The 20,097-nt window shown below is 35.8% G+C and overlaps 1 long non-coding RNA gene across 1 annotated transcript; it reads right to left on the bottom strand.

Annotated features, from left to right (window-relative positions):
- Positions 1–5,067: 5,067 nt before the first annotated feature.
- LOC142086758 (uncharacterized) lies at positions 5,068–19,661 on the bottom strand. The gene is made up of 3 exons (XR_012675241.1): positions 19,524–19,661; positions 6,109–6,345; positions 5,068–5,127 (listed from the first exon to the last, which is right to left on the bottom strand). It is a non-coding gene; the product is annotated as an uncharacterized LOC142086758 (long non-coding RNA).
- Positions 19,662–20,097: the final 436 nt, after the last annotated feature.

Below are 20,097 nucleotides of genomic sequence, written 5' to 3'. Positions count from 1 at the left end.
AAATGGGCCACAGTAAATCCTTAGATATAAGGTGGACGTAAGTAGCTGGCATTTGTTTCTAATTTGTGTTTATCTTATTTCATTGCAAATTTTAATTCATCTCTTCCAAATGAATATGGAACATTTCATTTGCTGATCTTTTGCATTAATGTGGTCAATATAATTGGAGCTGAAGTGAGCTGTTTGCCAGACTTTATAACTGCTGCCAAGAAAAACTTGGGTGTCATTTTAGAAAAATCCATGGGTGGAGGAGGAGGAGGAGATCATGACCATCTGTCTATGCATCAAAGGCTAAATCATTATAGGGGAAAAATAACTTCTCTGTTGTGTTTGCCAGCCATGTTCCCCTTTAAAGTAAGTTCAGTTAGTAACTTTTGAAGATAAACATTTTCAAAATTGTCCTGTGGGCTCAAACATTTCTTGGGAGGAAGTTGGGGAAAAATTTAAAGGATGAAACTGCACAATTTGGATAGCAGGAGGTTAACATTAGAGGAAAAGTATACAGTCTCCTTGGAATCTTCCCAAACGCTTTCTGTTGCATCCCTTTCAGTTCCAGGATCTAACAAATATATAGGAAAGGAAGCACATAGTCTCTTACTTGTCCTGCAGACAAATTATACACGCTCCATGCCCCACAGCATTTACAGACTTCTTGACTTAACATTTAACAAAGGGACAATAGACTAACAGCATTTGAGAGACAGTGACAGTAAATACACACCTGGACCTACTTGAGCCTTAGAACCTCTGTTGTCAGTCAGGATAATAGCCTGAAAATTAAACATTCTGAAAAAAAATTGCATAGAGAAGAGGGGCATTATCTGTAGTATAGCTAATACTTTGCTCTTTCTATTTGGTTGGTTTTTTTATTTAATGCACTGTAAAATTAAAATCTTGGCATCAAGCCGAAATCCATCATAAGGAGCTAAACTAGGAATGTCTCTGAAAAGCCCTCAGTCCTTCAAACCAGGAGTCACTATTGCAGGAATGCTGTGGATTCCTTTATCAGTAGTCACTGTGACATAAAGGTCTCTGTGATGAGAGTGAAATGATAACAAATTGAAAATGCCAGTAACCATGGGAGTTCCGTTTAGACTGCCACTTCCAGCATTACTACTGTTGTAGTTGAGTCTGCTACAGTAACTGCTTTAGTTTCCCCAAGTTCCACCTTCTAGCATACTTTCTCATCAAAATATTTGCATTTTGTAGGGTATGACATCTAAGTCCAGACATTGTTACTTAAAAATATTGCTCTGGTTTCTCTGAGCAGGAATCCTTCATAGTGTCAGTCTTCAAAGGAAAGATTTACAGATTTCTTATCAGGAGTATGGGTTTTTCTTTGTATTGAGATTCTGTATTCTCTCCTTCTTTGAAGATAAGAAACCCCTGCTATCACAGACTTTATCTGAATACGAATGGGTCCCTGGATTTGATAAACTGTTTAGGACTACTAGGATCAAATCGTAAATATGTGCACACTGAGAGTTCAAAAGGTGAATTAATTTCACCTTTGTATGCTTGCTATTCTTGATTCCTATCTTTCCCAATAATAAGTAGTAAAATTTAAAAACATAATTTAGAAAACTTTACGGCTTTTTGGAGTTATACTTCATGTTCTGCTCCAGCATTTTAAAATAAAAAAAGAAAATTTACAGGCAGATCAGGGTGTGAGTTTAAAAAAAATAATCTATTGCTCATTTTTGATAAATGCAAAACCACGCACAAGTGAATTTTTTATAGGTAATCAAATGTCAATAGCATGTTTCATGTACTTGAAATGGAACAAACACAATTTTAATTCTGAACAGAGAGCCACAGCATTCCACCACATCTGGAATCTTTGAAGAGATATATACATTACAAGTTTCTTTCTAACAGTAACTACAAAGTATTACCTCAGCCTCAGGTAATAAAATGCCAGCATGAAGATAAATGGAAAAATATAACTGCCTAACTAAGATTTTTAAGAAGTATTCACAATTCAGACAAATTATGCTTTTACATTATCGAAGTTGAATGATATCTTGAAAAAGAACTCAAAATCTGAAAGTTCTCTATAAAATCAAAATTAGTTCACTGCAACGATATGGTTAAGTTTGCTAAAATGTTTGTTTGCATCAGTCGTCTTGCTTGAATTGTATGTTAATCATCTTTTTAAGCCTTTAGTCTTTAATTTTAAGTCAACAGTGCAACAGGATTTGTGTATTTTAAAAAAAATCAAAGGTTAAAAGAGGTTAAATTACTTAACCTAGTAATTAAGCACTCCTGTAACACTTGCAGAAACCTGGTAAAGAATGAACTTATTTCATTATAATGAAAAGTATATATAAAGTATATATACTGTTTCAGAACATCCTCCTAAGGTTTAAAAAAAAACAAGAGCAGATACCTTTCCGCCCCACCACTGTGTCACAGTCCACATGGTCAATAAATAGTTGACCATAAATAGTAAAATTTACTCTCTGAGTTGAATAATAGGATGTCCTGTAAAGCAGGAGTGTTAGAAATCTGCATGGAGGATTGAACTGGAAAATCGCCAGAAGTTCAAGGGGCACATCTATTTTGCATAAAATGGAGCAGATGGTAGCTGACTTCATCTTTGATACCATGGTACAGTCCACAGAGATTATAAATCCCAGCATGAAACACTCCATTTCTTTCTTGCATTGAGCAGGTGATAAAAGAAGATACAACATATCTTGCAGATATTTTGAAACATCTACTTTGAAAATAGGCTCTGTGCTGCATTATTGTTTCTCATCTAGATTTTTCTAGCAAGAGTTCTGTTTTTAGCACCTACAACTAACAGCATACAGTTGGTTAGTAGCTACAACTAATCAGTAGTTGCTTGGCCATATTATTGGAGTTTTGCCTACACTGGCCCAGGGATTTACCCTGTTTCTTAGGAAGTCTTTTTGCTATGTTACACAAGCATTTATAAATCTTCCATCATTATATTTGATCTATCTAATTCACAGGCATAACCAGAACACCCAATAGATCAAGTGCTGAGAGTCAGTATTTGAAATTCTTACACTACTCAAAAAGCTTGTGGGACATTAACATAATGCTAAGGAGAGGATGTCTGACTGTGCCTGAAGACCACCATCCAACAGCTATTTAACATGCCATGAGTGTCTAAGACTATCAGCTTTTTTGGTTGAGAGTGTAAGAGATTTAAAGCCTAATTCAGCAAATCTTAAATTTAAAAATAGTTCTTCTCAAATTAAGCAAAGCAAGTAAACATGTAAAAAAATGCTCTAAATAGAAATCTTAACGTGTACATCAAAATTCCAGGAAATCCACACCATCTATGTATGCAGACTAAAGAAGCATGTGATAGAAGAATGTGTTATGGATAGTATTGAATCAGTCACTACTTGTAGACATCTCTGTGCTGCACCATATCAAATTAACACTGGGTATGATTTGTGATTTAATATAAAGGATCTTAACTGGTTTTAGTTCTATTGCTAAAGTTCAGATACAAAATACTAATCTGAAAATACTGGTACTCCAGATTGAAGAAGGCTAAAGTCGGAAGTCAAAAGAAGTAAAGTATAGAATAATTTTGTCAACTGTCCACAACTTGTTCATACAGTGTAAAATCCATTGGATAGCTGATACTAAAAATGGTATTCTTTTGTCCTTTGGAAATACTTCAGCATTTTCTGACATAAGATTTAAAATATAGGTGCAAGAATATTCCTAAACTTCTGGAATATCCAACTACTACACTATATTCGGGGATATTTTACTTTCATCTACTTTGTAGACCCCTACAAAGGCATATATGAGTTATGGCCGAGTTTTGGTGCAACTACTTTGTAAGAAAACAGTTCAAATTTGATTACCGATAACTGATCTGTTAGTAGAAAGATGACCTAGAAAGTAGTTATAACTTGTAATTGCTAGTGCTTCTATATCTATTTCCTTCAGAAAAGGAAAATGGGCAATGTTTTGTCATCCAAAGTTATAACCAGTATTATTCAACACTTGTGAAACCCAGCCTTAGCCTGTCTGCTTTGCTCTGATCTTACTGCACAGAGCAAACAGAAATGAGGGTGGTTTAAATGGTGGAGATTTCACTGGCATTCTCCCATGTCTTTCAGATCCTGCTCCCCTTCTCCCATGTAGGTGCTGCCAAACAGTGGACATAGCTTTGTAGCTCTCTATTGCTTGTTAGGATCTCTGGCTAAACCTTTAAAAACTGTCTTGAGAGCTGAGGGAAGCTCAAATACATTCTTTACTGGAGCCTGCTGGGGCCGTAGCTCTCGCTGTTAGTACTATACAATTTGTCATGAATAGTTCCAATCTCATGATGTGGTAACAGCTACAGAGCCAAAGAGTCGTATCCATCGCTTCAATTGGAATAGCATTAGAGCTGCTATTACTTATGTCAGGGTCTGACTCGGTGCAAAACCTAAGGGGCATCACTGCAAACTAAGGGGTAAGTACTAAGGTTTACCACTTCTGATGAGAACTGCCCTGAGCCTATATAAGCAGTAATATTTCAATTTTATAGATGAGAGAACATGACAGAGATCAAATTATTTCTTTCAATATTACAGACAGCGTAGCATTCAGGAATTTCTGCTCTTGTCCTAATACTGCAATAGGAAAACAAAAAAAATCAAGGGGGAAAAAAACATTTAGAACTTACTGCAACTGCATATTTTCTCTCCCTTTGAGGATTTTGTTTTCAAGCAATAGCTTCCTCTCACAGCTTTTAATACTTAATCAGTCATTTTCATCAGCATGGAGTTGTTCTAATTTGTTACTTCTATGTTCCGATTATGAAATATGACAGAATTCTAAATATTTAATGGGAATGGGATTATTAGCAATGTGCCCTTGTTGCATGCTGCATTGTTATCCTCTTTAGTATCATAAAATGTATAATGTACCTGTAGCAAAGAGACCTTAGTAGAGCATACAGATGGAACTGAATTCCTCAAGCAGTCATAGGTCTGCAAGTGTTATTCGCGAGATCTCAATACAGTCTTTTTAGATTATTATACATGAACACCAGTGAAAAAAGTCTTTCTCCATCTTCTTTTTAACACAGTAAGTCCACATCTTATTCAAAGATATACTGGTGTACAAAATGATCAGTTTGATTACGCCCTAAAATTGAAAAGACCATTTAGGTTTTGGTTGGTGTTCATCAACAGAAAGTAAGTTTGATTTAATATTTTATTGTATGGGATATTTTTCTTGCAGATTATAATGCCCCTCAGAGTATTCTGGGTTCTTTGCTCACCATTTTAAACCAATTTTTCTAATATTCTTAGAGAAAGGTCAGACTCTGCTGAAGGTGTATAGAGAAATACTCTAATTTGAAATGGAATAGTACAAAACATTATGGTTTAAGACTTTGAGAATCATGTAGTGAGATCTTTTGTTCATGTGTTAAGACACCGAATGAAGATTATTATAATATCTGGTAGTCAGTGCAAGAACACAGGGGTGGAAAGCCTCCTAGATTATTCACTTGGCACTGGTGGTTTTGAAAAAAGATACCCATGGTGTAAGCAAAACATAGATTTTTGTTTACAAGGGGATGGAAAGAAAAAGAAGGATAAGTACTTTATGTCTTCTAAGGTAAGCTTTTCCCACTGAAAGAGCTAATTCTAGGTTGGCAGTATATTTGCAATGGTTGAAATTAAAATTTTGTTGGCCACTTCAAAAATGTAGCAAATCAGTGTGGAATTTTGATATAAGCAAGATATAAAAATAGAACAGCAGCCCAAAACATTCACTGCTCATAGGCAGATATGCGGAGAAAAGCCAGCAACGTACTTAGGGCTGTCTTACAGATCAAGCTCTACCAATGTTAAACCAGCTGGGAAGGGGAAGATCATGACAAAGTCAGATTTTCTTTATAGAAGAGCTGGTGAAACCAACAGAGTTACTCATATGACAGAGAAATAAATTAGCAGCAACCATAGAGGTAGGCTGCATTAAGAATAAGTAGAATTTATTATACAGTGGTCAAAAAGAACATGAAATGAAGTTATTTGTGAGTTGCTGGAGCAAAGTGAAGTACATGGTTCATCTTGTGTAGTAAAAGCAAGAGCACTGCCTAATCAACAATAAACTACCCACCTTCTTTTCTGCTGCCAGTTGTTCTCAGCTCCATCAGAGACAAAGATCAGGTCAGTGGTTCCTACAGTCTTGATTGCTCTGTAAATCACAACAGTCTATCTGGGACTGCTGCTGCAGAAGCTGATTTTCATCTCACATGTTATCTTCTTTCACCTCCGTTAGGCACTGTCACAGACCAGCTATCTGCTGAGCTCTAGCTTCCATTCAGCCATCTCTTATTCTTCTGTATCTTGACCGCTGCAGATATAAAGCATATCAAGGGCATTTTTAAAGCTTTCTTCCTCATTAACTGAGGCCCTTCTTCCTCACTGTGTTCTTCACCCTCGTTTTGAGGTTGTGTCTAACTGACAGCTACACAGCCAGGATAGTATCTAAGCCATCCACTAGTCAAAAAGAAAACTTATTTCAAAGAGCATTCCTTACAATTCTCATAACGTACACTTTCTCAATAAACCTTATAAAAAAAGTACAACAAGAATAATCAGAAACCAAGCATAATGTTTGCATTGAAGAGGTGGTTTCCTTGAAAATGGTGAAAGAATTAAAGTATTTCTCAAATAGTGAGAATGAAGTCTAATTAAGATCTTGGTTTTCACAAAAACATGGAAATCAGATGCAGGGTGTTCTTAACATTGATTGTTAACTACTGGGAATCAGGAAATGCAATTAAGTTGCAATATGCTACATATGGATGATTAATTTCTTCAGGACTGATGAAAAGAAAAAAGTAGTTAGCAAGAAAGAGTACTAAATAAATTGGTTTTTTCACTATGAAAAAATTCTGAAGATGCTTTGCCCTACATCTATATGGAATATTTCATAAAAGAAAACCATAACTCAAGACTGATGTCATTAGAACTATTGCTATTCTGAATCTGCCTTAATTTCTAGTTGCTTAATTTAGTTGCTTCACTCACTTCTCTTCAGACAGGATTTTAATTTATGGCATCTGATATCGTTTTCTTGGTATCCTCTAAAATTTAAGTTTGGAGGAAAAATGAGGTTGCTGATTTGGAAAACAAAGATTTCTACAATAAATCTCCTCTAATAAAAGCACAAATAGATTTTATGTTATTATGTGGCTCTTAAACTTGCAGGTACTAGGAATATAAATTTCAATCTGTGAATATGTAGGACTGTAATTTTTTAACTCAGTATTAGGAAACCAGACATAGGCCAACAGTCTGTCCCTCTGCCTGGAAAACATTCCAGTCAGAAGCTCTATGTTAAGGAGATGCCTAACCATGGAGGGTTAGGCTTAGAACAGTTTTCAATCAGATCAAGATCTGATTTTAAAAAAAAAAATTCATATTCTCTTTTATTGTCAAGTGTAGATTTTTATTAATACTATACAATCTTTTACTTTAGATTTTTTAATTACTGAGACAGAAGCTATTAAAATAGAAATTATTATCAATCTAAATATTTTTTTTTTCCTTCAACGTATGTTTTTGCAGTCTTGAATACCCCCCTGAAACTATATAACTATATAACTGGAATAGAACTGTTCTACTCTTGGGCAAACCCCCAGATTCTTTTTTTCTCAGAAATAAATAGTTACTCTTTACATTTGCCTCCCATTCTCCCACAAACATTTGCTCCCAGTTTTCCCACAAAAAGAACCAGGACTGCATTGTAGCAAACTAGGATTTCTATAGTTATAAATAGCTAACTTAAAAAGAATTTAATCCTATTCTGCTCTGAGGGCTGTGTTCAGTCACTCAGAGCCTTACTAACCTACCCATCCCAGAAAAAACAAAACAAAACAAAACACTGAAAAAGTAAAGGAATGCAAAAGTTTCCCTTGTACTTTTACATTATCTTTGTTTTTTTGCTAGGTCCGGGCACACATAAATTGCACTCTCATAGCTGTAGTCTACTTCATTTCCAAAACATTTTCCACTACTTCTGAAAAGTACAAAATTATGAAGATCCTGATTAGTGCCACAGATATTAATGATTACTGACACTATTACTGTTTCTGTAAATATTGTGTATTCCATTAATATTCAGCTTTATACCCAAAGATAACTGATCAGTGCAAAAGCGTACCTAGAGCTGATCAGTTCATCATAATGACTTTCAAAGTTCCATTCTGGAAACTGTAAAAATGCCCAAAAGAATTAATCCTATCCCAAGGAGCTGGCAAAGGTCCCAATCCTGGCAGTGGTTCCACATGGAAGCAATTCTTGTCCAACACACATCCTTTTGAGTAATTCAATTTATTTATAGAAAACACATTTCTGACATCTAAGGCATCAAGTTTCTGCTTTTTCTGTAATATTGTTCAGTTAGTTTACCTGTCTTCTGATTTACAATGCTATTCAAGGTTTTACAATAATGTTAGCCATCTATGTTCAGTTACCACTTTTAAAGTAAAATTCTTGAGTAGAAATGCAATCAAAACAGTAAATATCTGGAAAAAGACAATGCAGAAACCTTTTTAACTTAAATACATTTTATTTTAATATAATACAGAAATCAGTAAAATTAAACATTTTTTTAATCCAATTAGCACAATATTGGATTTATATATGGTGAGGAAGCTATGTTCTGTTAATGGGCACAAGAATATCTGGTTTGGACTCTGGAAGTATATTGCTTTAAATATTTCTGATGTTTAAAAGGATAAGTTTATCAGGTGGTTACATTTTATTCCTCTCCAAAATAATACCAAATTGAAAATAGTCTAAATGAACTATATGACTATATGATTCCATGGGAGCAGGATCTTTTCCCCTATTATAGATCATTAAGTGGTTAACAATGTGAATGAATGTGGTTGCTTCTGCAAATTGTTTTCAATTAGCTGGTGAAATAGAAAACTCATCTGAGAAACTGCTCTAAAATTGTATCACAAGTTTCCCAAGTGACTACTTTGCTACTGAACTAAAAGAGCAGTCCTGTAGCTTAAGCCACTAGAGACTATTTATAATTAATGCCTAATTTTTCACAGGTGCATTTTTTGTCAGGTTATTGGCATTTTAGAGCTAACTTAGATTTTGTCAAGCTGAAGGTTGCAGTTTTAGTCCACACAGCATATATTGATAGAAGCAAGGTGTGTTGTTAAATTTGTAAGTCAATTCCACTTGGCTAACTTCCAGAAGATTATTTTATTTAAAATTAACTTTTTGTCAATGCCGGTAACCTAAGTCGCAGCACTATGTGACAGTCTTCTCTAGAATAATAATTCTGAACAGAAGGCTGCCTTTAAGTATCACTGCTCCATACATACCACTGCTTCCTGATATTTCATCCTTATCTTTCCTGAAAAGTAAAATATTAGCCTGTCTCAAACCTTCAAAGAGATGAGCTGGTTTTTACTGACTTGTACATGGCCTTTTAAAAAAGTAATTTTGGGGACTGGCAGATCTGATGAGTAATCCTGGCTTGTAGTAAAGGATATGCACAGTGTTCACATTAGTTTAGAAAACATGAAAAAAAGACCATTTTTTAAAATTCTGTCAAGTTCAGATAGGCATCTGTTTATTGTAGAAGTTTAATACCTGTACTCCACCTGTCTAAATAAAAGCACAGCAGTTGACTGATTCATTGTTAATGCTTCCCGGTGAAACCATATACTAGAAGTGGGACACTAGAGAAAACTACTAGTCTGACATCTTTTGCTTGTGACAATGGAATTAAATACAAACCACAAATTGTTTAGGGCTTCAGTGTTTTGCTAGATATTTAAGGACTAGATAAAAATATTTTTTACATAGATTTGTACTAATATATTAGCACAATTAAGGAAATCACCCTGCGAATGTCTGCTGCAGGCACATAAAAAAAAACTTGTTAGAGAAATCTGTGGGCTGCAGAATGTTATGATCAAGATCCCTTGAAGAATTCTGTGCAGCCTCTGCTTACCTGTATTGTTTGTTAGGATGGATTTTATTGCCATAGCATTGTTATTTGTGATTTAATACTGCGTGTTCATATAACTAAACGTTATTTTTTAGCTGTTGGGACACCAGAATGGCATTTCTGTGGTCCTAGGCCCCAAGAATTTTCAGATGGTACCAATGCAATACTATTAACGCAATGTCATATGAAAATTCCAATTTCTCTGTAAATCATCACTCAGATCAAAAAAGCATCCATCAAACTTCACCTTCCTATAACTCTCCGTTGTTTAAGGTTTAACTCTACAATCCTTCCTTGCTACAGGCTCTGATGCTATGTTGGTCTCCATTGCTACCAGCCCATTATGTGGGTCTACAACACAGAACTATTATCTTTAGTATAGTTGGCATGAAAAGTAACATTGGCCATACACAGAATGGGAAGAGAGAAATTAAAGGATATTTTCATTAGTTTTATGCACTTATGCAACACTGGAAGCTGGGATCATAACAGTGCATATTGAGAGGAAATGGAGCACTATGGGGTGTTGAGAAAAAGGAAAGAGAACAAAGATAATCAACTTGAAGTGAGGTTAGCACAGAAATGGTGTCCTCCCTCCCTCTTCCGTATGCTGTGTAATGCAAAAACAGCCGTAAGTTCTAGTTTAAGACTTAAGTAAGACTATTATTATTTTAAGAATACTTGTAGGATGCAGAAAAGTAATACACAAGTCAGCAGAATAATTCTGTTTGTGATAAACAGCTAATAAATTTTAAAGAGGTGATAGAATGACACAGACTGTCACTTGGACTCTAACTGTGCTTTGGGAGCCAACTCAGACTCCAATTGCTCATGTGCCATCCTTGCCCTCAGAATTCAGGAGTTACTGGGATAATAATAATTCCCTTTGTTAACCCAGGTCTGTGAGAATCACAACAAATCAAACCTGGCTCTTGCTTGCAAACTGATGGCAGCCACAGTTGTGGCATTCCTCAGATCTCTCTCCTAGATAGAATGAGTGTCTCTTCATTCTAACTCTCAGTATGGGTACTCTCTACCCAGCAGTTATTTTTACAAAAATTTGAAGCTCTTAATTACTTTAAAGGTATATTTACCCCTTTATCAAATTTGTCTCAAATCAGCCTATGTGCTCAAAACCTATTAATGAGGCACATATGTGATTGCACAAATCTCCTTTCCTTAGTAAACTAGGCTAAATACCTCTAAGAAGCCAAATGGAAGTTTAATCTTTAAGAAATCACATTTTTTAAAAAATCCATTTCTTATGGACGTTCCTACCAAATTTAATGTCATGTTAATACTACTATTCAAATGTACAGGAATAAATAAAAATTATATTCTTTATATGAATTTTTGATCCCTCCTCCACATATCCACATCAAAAATATGATTTTCAGTCAAGCTATTTAGAACATCTCAGATATTGCACAGCAAATGATTGCCTTGTCTGCTTCAGAGCTAAGTCAATATTAACACCAATGAAGTATGCATCACTGTGGTATTCAGATGGACTTTTGCATTTTGATTGAAGTACAAACATATTATGTGGCTGCCAGACACACGTAGTCCAGATAGGAAGCGTGCATTCTGCTTTGTAATTTGGCAAGGGAACTACAAACTGGCTAAATTTTAGTCAAGGACCAAATATTCAAGAATCTGGAGACGATGGAGAGCTCTGACAGTATTAATTCTGTTTTAGAGTTGCTGCTCACAGCTTTGTTTCTTACGTTTTCTTCAAGGAGTACAATAATTCCTGCTAAGAACACTATATGCCCAGCATGAGGGAGCCTGAAGGAAAGATAAACAAGTCGACTCTGCTGAATATTGAGGCAAAAAGGAAATAGCTGTGTAGATACAAGGGCTGTTGGGCAGCCTCAGACTTTATAAAAAGCAGTCAGTGGATCAGAAAACTTATGACAAAAAAAACCCAACACATTTTTTTTTAAACAAGGTTTTTAAAAATATATAATTCTACCATTTTAAAGTTATCATTCATATGCTGAGGAAGAACTTTCTAAAACTGAAGAGAAAATGTTAATCTTCTAGAGACTGTTCTCAATAGAACCTGGCAAAAAATGCAGTTTAAGGGAAGGCAATGATACAGTTTTCACATGAAATAAATATAATGTTTTAGAGAGGCCGACACTTTCTTTTGATGGTTCCTAAACTTCATAAAGCAGTGTGAATGCAAAACCCTAGGACGTGACTGGCTGGATTCATAAGCAAGAAAAGGAAGGTGGAAGTGATGCTGCCTTTCATCCAAAAGTCCAGGCACCAGTGCATTCATCTAGGAGAATGCACTAGGCAGAGAAGACCTCTGCCTAGTTCCCTCTCCTGTTTGAGGAGATCCGCTCACTCAGACTAGTAGGGATTTTGGCATAAACCTCTCATTTTGTTCCACATGAGTGTTCACTGAGTCAGAATGACTCAAGCCTGATGCGTAAACCAGGAACTGGGGAGGTTCAGATAGACATTCCACATTCTTAAAGTGGATCAGCTAAATCAGAGAAGAGCACCCCAAATACCCTGCAAAACTCTGATTAGATCAGACCTGTGAGAAGTGTTGATTCTAGGACTAATAAGGGGTCTCCCCTTACAGACTGTAAACTAATTGGCTAGTGGAGAAGACAGCAATCGCCATTGTTTTCTGTTTTGTTATCCTAATACTTCCTTTTCTTTGAGTTTGGCAGCCAATCTGATAAATAAAAATCAGTTATTGGCACAGACTTTCTCAGAATTCATGGACACATGTTACAGATGTGATGATAATGCCAAGAAATCAGTTTCAGTTCTAGTTTTATGACCAGAAACTGCCAGGCAAATACATGATTATTTGTAAAGAATATAAAGAAATCTAACAATCTAAAAGTGCGCCACTTTCTCCTTACAGTGATTTGCCCAGAGTTGCTGATACCTCAGCAGAAATTCTGAATAATATTTTACTAAAGGAATATTATATTTAACAGATTTTCTTTATTTATTTCTGTATTATTAGTTCCTTTCTTTTGAATGATGAGAAAATACTTATTGCTTAGGAGCTGATATGTTTCTATGTTTATTCTTCAGGTATTTTTAAAATCTTCCTGATAGCAACTCATTGTGACACAATGTATTTTATGTTTTTCAAAGCAGATGCATCATTTATCACTTCCAGTACTATCTGCAATAGTTTAAAGGCCGCATTGGAGCATTGTACTTCTGTAAGTTTTAACTCACTTTTTTTGTTCTTTTCTTTTTTGGAAGGAATTATCTTCTTTTTGTCTGCCCAACACAATGTAGTTTGCTTGGGGGATCCTATATGAAGAATGGCTAATATTTTGCATAATGAGTTAATTTTTACAAATCACAACAAAAGGAAGCATCATAGGAGAAATCTTCACTTCCTGTTAACAAGGACACATGCTACTGAATACCTGTTCACAATATTCTAATGAATTAGAATATCTTGGCAAAGTAACGTACAACACCCTTTCTTTCTCTGACCAGGTTTGTGAGAGAGAGAAACCAATCTAGCAGTAAGACTCTTGCAGTATAGCAGTTGTTGTCACTATGCTCTGGCAATTGCTGTCAATAAGACAACTCCTCCAATAAATATACATCACTCCCTTTTTTTTAAAAAAAGCAGAAAATATGACTGTAAACTTTACCCAGTAGTGTCATTTTTCAACAACTGTCTCTGGGGCATATGTTGACTTGGTATTATGTCACTTTTCATGCTATTTAAGGCTTCTGCCAAGTAATGTAACAATGTCTGGCATCAACCCAGTGGAACAATGTTCTTCACTACCAAATTACTTAATTGAGTAGAAGTGGACGCAAAGGCTAAACCAAGTAGTTATTTGCTTGGATTTTCTCTACTATGTGGAGTACACACAGTAGTTGACATCTAGGATTGAATTTGTTCTAAGGTGAATTATAAAAATGAATCCAATAGACAAGGTGTATGCCCTGTGTCTCTGATCTGAGAACTTGATGAATAGTTGCGATAAACGGATGTACATAGTATCATTTTTCTAAAATCAATTTCTTAAATGAAAATTAACTTATTTCAAGGCTTATTTCTTAATGTTAATCTACTAACTTTATTTTAACCTAAAGTCACCATGAAAAGCTTCTGGAAACAAAATTTTTTTAAGAAATATTTTTCTTTTGCATCCAAATAAACAAACCAGATTTGTAATAGCAATGGCTCTGTTTGTAGCCATTTTCAATCTGATAGAGCTCATCCAATTCAAACATTTCTTGTAACTTCTCGTCTGATGAGTTTGAGTAATGTTGACAGGAGAAATACATGCATACTGAAGAGACACTGACTCTCCTAGATGTTAATTTTTTTATTATTATTATTATTCTGCACGATGGTATGTTGGAAGTGTTTAAAAAGACAATTTATGGTTTGGGTTGGGGTTTTTTCCTTAATTTACAGAAGCATACTTGTGAAGTTTAAAAGACTGGAAGCTTATGCTTTCTTCAGGGTTGAATGTTAGACTTTTCATATTGTCTCAAAAAGGAAAGTATAAATATGTTATATACGCCTAACAAACATTATAAAATAATGTTATAAACAGATTAGATCACCCCTTAGTGTTTATACTTGTGCCAAATTCCTGAAGGTATGATACTGTAACAACAAACCACAGCAGACTAATGCAATCAATTTTACAAGCATACCTTATGGAATACGTGTATACTTGAGTAAACCATACATGTGTTGAATAGTGTTTGTTTTGCAGATGTTCATTTAGTATCGTTTGTGCACTCATAGTCACAGGCTTCCCATCTGAACATCTCCATTCTAATAAAATTTTGGCAGCAGCTCCAATTGCAATGTCATACAGGTTGGTACTTGCTGTATGTGCATAGTGCCTCTAAGAATAACAAATAATATTAAACAAACCCATAACTTCAATGCTAATGAGAAAGACTCCCTCACTCTGCTGTAGGTTTTTTACTGACATACAAAACCAAAACTAGACAATCGCACTCTGATTTCCAGATTACATTCAAATAGTGACCAGACACAACACGGAGTCCTCATTCTGTTGGGTTTTTTAAAAAATCATCCATCATTAGGTATATTTGTCACGGTTGTTTAGTAGCGTTTCCCCCATTAGCTTCGTTGCACTAAATGTACCAAGTCTGCTTCTGACATGTTTTGACTTACTCTAAAAATCTTCAGTGATGGGGACTTCACAGTCTTCCTAGGTAACTCTGACGAAGTAAACTTTGATGTAAATTATAAGGCAGCATTATGTTAAACTCAAGCCACATATAAAATTTGTTTTTCAGGATTCTGGTCAAGACTTTTCAAAACATACTATAAACTTCTTTACTCTTCAACCACTCTTACCAAATATTAATTTTGATTACTAAATCAATAGTGAAGAAAAAATTCATTTTTAAATATCAACCTGAAAATTACATAAAAGATATTTTAGTATCAGCAGAGCAGAAAGGGACATCTGATGAAATGTACTGTAAAGTTTTAATCTGTAAAAGTTCTGTTTTCCTGAAAAGTTTGGTAACTTTATGTTCTCCTAGTACTCTGTTTGTATTTCTATGCAGGTAAATTCATGACCCCTATTTAAATTCCCTGTCACTTTTTTTGTATATGGCAGTTTCCTTCAATTAGAACACTGCTGGCACTATTGCACCAACCTCCAAGTTCTATGACAGAGGTATCTGCATGCTGGTCATAGCTTAATTGATCCCCATGTTTATGTAATCTATAAACCTATGAACTTGTAAGAGGCTTGCACAAATAGTTTATGGTCATATCTGTCACTGCTTCAGTTAAGAAATGTGAATTCCTTTTCTCTGGATACTATCCCCCCATTTGCATCCATTATTTGTGGAGAGAGTTGGGGAAGTGAAGACTCTTTCAATCATCTAGTGAAACTGGTTAGGTCATCATAGTAGCAAAATGGATTTCCTAAGACGAATGTCAATACCAATAGTTCTAAGAATTTCTTTATAAATTCTTAATCCAAAGATAACGTAATTTGTAATGTATATCTGATTTTGTGAATCTTTAATGGCATGGTTAAAGGTTTTCCAAATTAGCCTGCAACTACAGATTAATAAAACTAGCTTGTCTTACGATTTCGTGGTAAGAGGTAAGGTAGTTTTTATGCTTTAAGCACACATTTTGCTGTTCTTGCATAGCAAGGTTTCTAAAGTATCAACTACATTTGCTGGTTTCCCACTATCTAGCTCTTTGGCCTTGATCTGGAAATATAAAGCAGTTCAACCAAACTATTTGTGTTGCTGAAAACCTTGATGGAATGTTTGCCTTTTAGCTACATAAGGGTGGGATGGCTGTGGTTAAAAATCAAAAGGATCAACAAGTTAAAAAGTATGGTGCCAGGGTGAAAAGTAATCATCCAGCTTTTGCATTGTTTAAAGACTTACTAAATGATATAAAAGAGTATGAGGATTTTTTTTCCCTAGCCCCAAGCTTTTTTTCCATAAGAGAAAAATGGATGACTATCTTGAGAATTATTATACTGAGCCTTTTGGTTACAGAAATCAACGACACATAGACATTTGCTTGCCTAATTCTTTTCTAGTCTCTATGAATCAGTATGAGGATTTTTTTTGTTAACATTTGAGCTGAAGCAATCAAGAGCAACTGCTGTCTTGCAACTTGCTTGTCTCTAGTTATTAATTACTACTTGAGAAGACATGCTTTGGTTTCCAATTTGCCCCCCCTTTGCCTATCTCAATTGCAAAATCGTCATGCCTAGCTGACTGACACTCTTGCCTCAAAATGCCTGAACATGGTAAGTAAAATAAGAACAATATGAACAACTGCTGGTTGCAGAATAAAGTTGATAGTTGTATTCATAATCTCTCACTTATTGCACTCGTTCCTCTACCAGCATAAAGTCAGAGGACTCAAGACAGGAAATAAGTTATACCCCCTGGTGTTGTGAGCAATACAGCTATCAGTTTCTGCTATTTCTTAATAAACTTCTGTATGCCTTGTCAAAATGAGACTGTTGTCTGTTAATTCATCAGTGGTTGATACAGGGTGATGTGGGGATATTACAAATAATAGTTTAGTGGGCAATTTACAACTGAGAAACAGAAGTAAAAGACCTGCAGAGCAGAAGGGGCAGATCACAGTAACAATATAGAGAATCTACACTTAGAATGAATCTATGAATCTATCATTACATTTTTTTTTGCTGGGGGGTAAGAAAAAGAGTGGCAGTGGAGAAGCAAAACACAAACAGCTAACAGACTGTTTTTTGACTGGACTGGCAGGTCTAACAGCTGCCAGAGTTGACAGTATCAATGTGTCTAGTTGCCTACATCCATGCATCCATGTTAGTCCATGTTAGCAAGTGTCTTTAGTTACAAATGCAATTCACTTTTATTTGCAGGCTTTTTTTAACCTGCAGCAAGCAATAGAAGCATTTTGGACCATTGAGGCATATTGCAATCAATTGATTCCTCTGGCACAGACAATGCTTTTCAGACAAAAAACAGAAACTGATGAGAGATTACTGTCAATAACTCTCAGAAGGGAAAGGAATGTCTCTTTAGTAATTAAGTCACAGGCCAGTAGATCTAAGATGAAATAATTCAGACTAGTTAGATTTCAAGCTCAGTTTTACTACTGTAGCCAACAGTGCATGCATGCTGCCCAACTGCATGAAATACAATTGTTCTCTGTAATCAGCTTCTGCTAAGTTTCTCTTTTAGAGTGTATCGTATGTTTGCAGTTTTCTCTGTAAGTTTTCTCTGTAAGTTTTCAGGCATGGTCCTCCTAAAACCTCTTGTTACCTTATCAGTACCTCCTTTTACATATAATGCAGCCTTCCTTCATGGTACTTAATTCTGGCTGGCATCTCCAGAACTTGCAGTTTTTTAGACTGCATTTGAAAGTACTGCATGTCTTCCATCATACTGGCTTCTCCTATAAGAGATAAAATCCTCCTGTGTGGTGCATCTGCCTATTCTTATTGCAAGGACACCACAGAGGAGTATGTTCTTTAATTGCCTGATCTGCTGGCTCACTGCAATGATAACTGCCAAGGACTATTGCTAAATGTGGAGGGTAAGAATCCCCGATTTTATTTCCTCCTACCCCAGCACCTCCCATGTCATTCCCATGGCTGATGAGGAACATTAGAAGGGCACCTTCATTGTTGATGCAGTCTATGAAGTCTCACATCTTAATGTCAAGGAGACACAGCTCACCTATATCGCAGTACACTGAGTTTTCAGTCTCTTCTTTATAAAGAGCTTTTTCAGATCTCATTAAACTTTCTACTTTTTTCTTTAGTTAGTCACCATTTATTTGTTACAACACAAAGTTTTAGGGCACTCTCATTAACTATCTACTAAGCTTAGCCAAAATGCTTATCTATAAACCAAGGGAGCCTTGGAAAGAACTATTTTTTTGTAATTATAGGAGCTATTTACTATCCCTCATTCACTTGTGAGTTTCAAAGTTGTGAACACTTATTAATTCTCACTTGGTAAACTTGCTTTGCTCCTATGGCTTTGTGGGATGATGCAAAAACATGATATTCAAACCAGTTTGTCCAAGGACTTAGGCAGGGGTCTTGCAGAACAGACAGTATGCAATTGTGCACCTTCAGAATGCACAAATTTAATAAATTATATGTGCAGAGTTGATCTTAATTCTGTTATTTCACAATTTTTCCACGTTTACCTTGTAATCTTAATATTCTTTTGATATTTATCTTGCTTTAGAAACAACACCTGCAATGATTTCTCAGCAGGTAAATGAGTAGTTGAAAATACATGTTTCAAATAACCGGACTATACCTCTCTCTTCCCAGTCACTTCTGCCTAAAATAAGTTCCCCTCTCTAGTTCCCATTATTTTTCTCCATCTTCTGCCAAATACCAAGAATATTTCTTCCTCTCTTTCTTTTTTCCTCCTACTTTGGCAGGATGGGATAGTTTAATAATTGTTTAATTACTAAACTGTAATAAGCAAATGATTTAATGGCATAATCACTAAGCAGCAATTATTTAATTACTAATGTTTAATTTTTTTCTTCACTTCTCTGAGGTTTCAAAGTACTTTGGAAGCATCTCAAGGCTAAAGATAGTAGTGAAAATGAACAGAATATTTTCCCAGCTAACAGAGTAGTCAAATCTTTAGAGCTTAAGCTTCACAAGGAGAAGGACATTTCAATTATTCTTCTTAAAAATATCTATATTTGAGAGAGAATTTACATGAAATAAATTGAGAATGTCTGAAGGCAGCTATGGCTGATGGCACCAACAGTAAGTTGTGAGAAGCATGGGCTGGAAAAGTTGAGAGATATAGATTACATTTGGTTAAGTACTTTCCCATTATTTATCTTCAAAATTCACTAGAAATATATTCATATTTTACTAAAGGAAGAATCACACTTTCTTTTTTTTTAGTTAGGGTAGAATGGACATCAAAACTTAAGAAAAAAAGAAAATCTAAACTCAGGAGCATTATTAAAACAGATGTTGGCCAGGGTGAGAGAGCACTGTAGACAAAAAGGTATGAGAAAAACTGAATTTCTTAGTCACCTTTTGATTCAGAAATTTTCATATGCAAATTCTGAGTGAAAATGCAGCTCTTCGCGGTACTGTGCTCCAGGACTGTTTTCTCTAGCGACTGTGGCTTCACTGCCCAGTTAAGGCCTTGTCTGGCAGTTTTGCGATGTCCCACTGAAAGTAACGGGAATGTTTTATTCAGTAAAGGTTTGGAACAGTGGATCATATATTTGATTATGTTGTTTAACCCACTGGGTAAATGGCTATGAAAAACCACAATGAAAACACAGGCGCACAGACTCTGCATTATATTCTCAGTTGTTTGTATTTAATATTAACTTTGGGTAGAGCTTTCCCTAGCTTTAGTTTGGCCATGCGGTTGTGTGGAGTGATCTGGTGCTTGTGATCGACTGTACCGCAAGGGAAAGGCCTGACCGCCTGTCACGGCCTACCAAGCGCCGCGCCCGCCGTCCCTGCACGCCGAACTGACAGCTGCGCTCGCTCGCACGGCGAGTGGGGCCTACTTACAGGGCACCGCTGAGGTGAATGTTGCTCGCGGGTCCTCTCCCCGCCCGCGGGGCCCACTGTGGATCTGGCCGCGTCGCGG

Source organism: Calonectris borealis, chromosome 11, assembly GCF_964195595.1.
Source record: "Calonectris borealis chromosome 11, bCalBor7.hap1.2, whole genome shotgun sequence".
Classification (NCBI taxonomy): domain Eukaryota; kingdom Metazoa; phylum Chordata; class Aves; order Procellariiformes; family Procellariidae; genus Calonectris; species Calonectris borealis.
This window is presented reverse-complemented; position numbering and strand designations above follow the sequence as displayed.